This window comes from Delphinapterus leucas, chromosome 19, assembly GCF_059928025.1.
Source record: "Delphinapterus leucas isolate spDelLeu-1000000601 "Yukka" chromosome 19, BTC_Dleu_Yukka2, whole genome shotgun sequence".
In the NCBI taxonomy this organism is placed as follows: domain Eukaryota; kingdom Metazoa; phylum Chordata; class Mammalia; order Artiodactyla; family Monodontidae; genus Delphinapterus; species Delphinapterus leucas.
Genome location: NC_143147.1, coordinates 35,838,530 through 35,844,529, shown reverse-complemented (window position 1 = coordinate 35,844,529; position 6,000 = coordinate 35,838,530).

Below are 6,000 nucleotides of genomic sequence, written 5' to 3'. Positions count from 1 at the left end.
TCTGTTCTCCAGAGTGCCTGTAACAATTTACATTCCCACCAACAGTGCAAGAGGGTTCTCTTTCTCCACACACTCTCCAGTATTTATTCTTTGTAGATTTTTGATGATGGCCATTCTGACCGGTGTGAGGTGATATCTCATTGTAGTTTTCATTTGCATTTCTCTAATGATTAGTGATGTTGAGCCTCCTTTCATGAGTTTGTTAGCAATCTGTATATCTTCTTTGGAGAAATGTCTATTTAGGTCTTCAACTATATTGAATAGTAGTGGTGAGAGTGGACAACCTTCTCTTTTCCTGATCTTAGAGGAAACGGTTTCAGTTTTTCACCATTGAGAATGATGTTGGCTGTGAGCTTGTCATATATGGCCTTTATTATGTTGAGGTAAGTTCCCTCATGCCTACTTTCTGGAGAGTTTTTATTATAAATGGGTGTTGAATTTTGTCGAAAGCTCTGAATCAATTAAGATGATCATATGATTTTTCTCCTTCAGTTTGCTAAAATTGTGTATCACATTGGTTGATTTGTGTATATTGAAGAATCCTTGCATTCCTCAAATAAACCCCACTTGATCATGGTGTATGATCCATTTAATGTGCTCTTGGATTCTGTTTGCTAGTATTTTGTTGAGGAATTTTGCATCTATGTTCATCAGTGATATTGGCCTGTAGTTTTCTTTTTTTCTGACATCTTTGTCTGGTTTTGGTATCAAGGTGATGGTGGCCTCGTAGAATGAGTTTGGGAGTGTTCCTCCCTCTGCTATATTATGGAAGAGTTTGAGAAGGATAGGTGTTACCTCTTCTCTAAATGTTTGATAGAATTCACGTGTGAAGTCATCTGGTCCTGAACTTTTGTTTGTTGGAAGATTTTTAATCACAGTCTCAATTTCAATACTTGTGACTGGTCTGTTTATATTTTCTATTTCTTCCTGGTTCATTCTTGGAAGGTTGTGCTTTTCTAAGAATTTGTCCATTTCTTCCAGGTTGTCCATTTTATTGGCATAGAGTTGCTTGGTAATTTATCATGATCCTTTGTATTTCTGCAGTTTCATTCATTACTTCTCCTTTTGCATTTCTAATTCTGTTAATTTGAGTCTTCTCCCTTTTTTTCTTGATGAGTCTGCTAATGGTTTATCAATTTTGTTTATCTTCTCAAAGAACCTCCTTTTAGTTTTATAGATCTTTGCTATTGTTTCCTTCATTTCTTTTTCATTTATTTCTGATCTTATATTTATGATTACTTTCCTTCTGCTATCTTTGGGGTCTTTTGTTCTTCTTTCTCTAATTGCTTTAGGTGTAAAGTTAGATTGTTTATTTGAGATTTTTCTTGTTTCTTGAGGTAGGATTGTATTGCTACAAACTTCCCTCTTAGACCTGCTTTGGCTGCATCCCATAGGTTTTGGGTTGCAGTGTTTTCATTTCCATGTGCTTCTAGGTATTTTTTGAGTTCCTCTTTGATTCCATCAGCGATCTCTTGGTTATTTGGTAAGGTATTGTTTAGCCTCCATGTGTTTGTATTTTTACAGTTTTTCTCCTGTAATTGATATCTAGTCTCATAGTGTTGTAGTCGGAAGATACTTAATATGATTTCAATTTTCTTAAATTTATCAAGGCTTGATTTGTGACCCAAGATATGATCTTTCCTGGAGAATGTTCCATGAACACTGAGAAGAAAGTGTCTTCCGTTGTTTTGGGATGGAATGCCCTATAAATATCAATTAAGTCTATATTGTTTAATATGTCACTTAAAGCTTGTGTTTCTTTATTTATTTTCATTTTGGATGATCCGTCCATTGGTGGAAATGGGGTGTTAAAGTCCCCTACTATGATTGTGTTTACTGTTGATTTTCCCTTTTATGGTTGTTAGCATTTGTCTTATGTATTGAGGTGCTCCTATGTTGGGTGCATAAATATTTATGTTTGTTATATCTTCTTCTTGGATTGGTCCCTTGATCATTATGCAGTGTTCTTCTTTGTCTTTTGTAATAGTCTTTATTTTAAAGTCTCTTTTATCTGATATGAGAACTGCTACTCCAGCTTTCTTTTGATTTCCATTTGCATGGAATATCTTTTTCCATCCCCTCACTTTCAGTCTGTATGTGTCCCTAGGTCTAAGTGGATCTTTTGTAGACAGCATATATACAGGTCTTCTTTTTGTATCCATTCAGCCAGTGTGCATCTTTTGGTTGGAGCATTAATCCATTTACATTTAAGATAATTATCGATATGTGTGTTCCTATTACCATTTTCTTAATTGTTTTGGGTTTATTATTGTAGGTCTTTTCCTTTTCTTGTGTTTCCTGCCTAGAGAAGCTCCTTTAGCATTTGTTGTAAAGCTGGTTTGGTGGTGCTGAATTCTCTCACTTTTTGCTTGTCTGTAAGGTTTTTAATTTCTCTCTCGAATCTCAATGAGATCCTTGCTGGGTAGAGTATTCTTCATTGTAGGTTTTTTCCCTTTCATCACTTTAAATATGTCCTGCCACTCCGTTCTGGATTGCAGAGTTTCTGCTGAAAGATCAGCTGTTATCCTTATGGGGATTCTCTTGTGTGTTATTTGTTGCTTTTCCCTTGCTGCTTTTAATATTTTTCTTTTTATTTAATTTTTGATAGTTTGATTAATATGTGTCTTGGCATGTTTCTCCTTGGATTTATCCTGTATGGGACTCTCTGTGCTTCCTGGACTTGAGTGACTATTTCCTTTCCCATGTTAGGGAAGTTTTCAACTATAATCTCTTCAAATATTTTGTCAGCCCCTTTCTTTTTCTCTTCTTCTTCTGGGAGCCCTATAATTCGAATGTTCATGCATTTAATGTTGTCCCGGAGGTCTCTGAGACTGCCCTCAATTATTTTCATTCTTTATTCTTTATTCTGCTCTGCAGTAGTTATTTCCACTATGTTATCTTCCAGGTCACTTAATCATCTTCTGCCTCAGTTATTCTGCTATTAATTCATTCTAGAGAATTTTTAATTTCATTTATTGTGTTGTTCATCATTGTTTGTTTGCACTTTAATTCTTTTAGGTCCTTGTTAAACCTTTCTTTTGTTTTCCCCATTCTGTTTTCAAAATTTTAGATCATCTTTACTGTCATTACTCTGAATTCTTTTCCAGGTAGACTTCCTATTTCCTTTCCATTTTTTGGTCTGGTGGGTTTTTACCTTGATCCTTCATCTGCTGCATATTTCTCTGCCTTCTCATTTTGCTTAGCTTACTGTGTTTGGAGTCTCCTTTTCACAGGTTATAAGTTCATATTTCCAATTGTTTTTGGTGTTTGCCCCACTGGGTAAGGTTGGTTCAGTGTGTTGTGTAGGCCTCCTTGTGGAGGGGACTGGTACCTTTGTTCTGGTGGATGAGGCTGAATCTTGTCTTTCTGGTGGGCAGAACTGTGTCTGCTGGTGTGTTTTGTGGTGTCTGTGAACTTAGTATGCTTTTAGGCAGCCTTTCTGCAAATGGGTGGGGTTGTGCTCCTGTCTTGCTAGTTGTTTGCATGGGGTGTCCAGCACTGGAGCTTGCTGGCCATTGGCTGGAGCTGGGTCTTAGAGTTGAGACAGAGATCTCTGGGAGAGTTCTCACTGATTGATGTAAGGTGGGGCTGGGAGGTGTCTCATGGACCAATGTCCTGAGCTCAACTTTCCCACCTCTGAGGCTCAGGCCTGACACCTGGCTGGGGCACCATGGCCCTGTTAGCCATATGGCTCAGAAGAAAAAGGAGAAAAAAGAAAGAAGGAAAATAAATAAATAAGTAAATAAAAAATAAATAAATAAAAATCAAATTATTAAAATAAAAATATTTTTAAGTATTAAAATAAAAAGTAATAATAATTAAAAAAGAAAAGAGCAACCAAACCAATAAATAATCATAACAAGCACTAAAAACTATACTAAGATAATCATAAAAATCAGAAACAAGTCAGTCACAGACAGCAAACCCCAAGTATACATTTGCTCCCAAAATACACCACCTCAATTTTGGGGTTATTCATTGTCTCTTCAGGTATTCCACAGATGCAGGGTACATTAAGTTGATTGTGGTGATTTAATCCACTGCTCCTGAGGCTGCACAGAGAAATTTCCCTTTCTCTTCTTTGTTCACACAGTTCCTGGGGTTCAGCTTTGGTTTTGGCCCCACCTCTGCCTGTAGGTCACCCTCAGGCATCTTTTCCCCACCCAGACAGGAGGGGGTTAATGTAGCGGCTCATTAGGGGGCTCTGGCACACTCTTGCCAGGGGAAGGAAGGGTATAATAGTTATAATTGGAATGCAGGGCAAGCCTGCAGCAGCAGAGGCCAGCATGATGTTGCAACAGCTTGAGTCGTGCCATGTGTTCTCCCGGGAAAGTTGTCCCTGGATCACGGGACCCTGGCAGTGGAGGGCTGCACTGCATCCCTGGGAGTGTGGATAGTGACCTGTGCTTTCACTCAGGACTCTTGGTGGCTGCAGCAGCAGCATTAGCATTTCATGCCCATCTCTGGGTTCTGAGCTGATAGTCACAGCTTGCATCCCTCTCTGGAGCTCGTTTAGTTGGTGCTCTGCCTTCTGTGGGCAGGCAGGGAAGGAATCCTGTCTCCTTGTGCACCCCAAAACAATGGTCTCTTACCTCTTAGGTAGGTCCAGACTTTTTCACGGACTCCCTACCAGTTAGCTGTGGCACGCTAGCCCCTTCAGGCTGTATTCACACAGCCAAACCCAGTTCTATCCCTGGAATCTGACCTCCGAAGCCTGAGCCTCAGGTCCCAGTCCCCAGCTGCCCCGGCAGGTGAGTAGACAAGTGTCTCAGGCTGATGAGTGCTGGTTAGCACCCATACTCTGTGCGGGAATCTCTCCGCTTTGCCCTCTGCACCCCTGTTGCTGTGCTCTCCTCCATGGCTCCGAACCCTCCCCCGCTACACACCCCCCATCTCTGCCAGTGAAGGGGCTTCCTAGTGTGTGGAAACTTTTCCTCCTTCACAACTCCCTGCCAGAGGTGCAGGTCCTATCCCTATTCTTTTATCTCTGTTTTTCCCTTTTTTCTTTCACCCTACCCAGATATGTAGGGAGTTTCTTGTTGTTTTGAAAGTCGGAGGTCTTCTGCCAGCATTCTGTAGGTGTTCTGCAGGAGTTGTTCCACATGTAGATGTATTTCTGATGTATTTGTGGGGAGGAAGGTGATCTCTATGTCTTACACCTCTGCCATCTTGAAGGTCTCCCAATATTTTCTTTTTAATTTATTAGTTGTATTCTGTCTCCCTCCTGTTAGAAGGTTTGCTTTATGATAGCATGAACCATGTCTGTCTTGGTCTCATAAATTCTCAGACCTTCCAGTGTTGTCTGACATATCGTAATCACTCAATATATATTTACTGAATGAATAATTGAATAAATTAATAAATGAATGAATTCTCAGAGCCAAAAGAACTAGGCACTAACTACTAGCTGCTAAATTACTGTTACACAGGGAATCTACTTTTTTTCCACTGCTGAGGCAAAATCCAATATTTTTAAATGTATATTACTGGTCTTCTTATGTGTTGTACAGTTTGCATTTATTTTTTTAAATATATCTTTATTGGAGTATAATTGCTTTACAATGTTGTGTTAGTTTCTGCTGTACAGCAAAGTGAATCAGTTACATGTATACATATATCCCCATATCCCCTCCCTCTTGAGCAGTCTCCCTCCCACCTCCCCTATCCCACCCCTCTAGGTGGTCACAAAGCACCAAGCTGATCTCCCTGTGCTATGCAGCAGCTTCTCACTAGCCATCCATTTTACATTTAGTAGTATATATATGTCAATGCTGCTCTCTCACTTCATCCCAACTTCCCCTTCACACCCTGTGTTCTCAAGTCTGTTCTCTATGTCTGCATCTTTATTTCTTCCCTGCCCCTAGGTTCATCAGTACCATTTTTTTAGATTCCTTATGTGTGCATTAGCATCCAGTATTTGTTTTTCTCTTTCTGACTTCCATCACTCTGTATGACAGACACTAGGTCCATCCACCTCAATACAAACAACTCAATTTCATT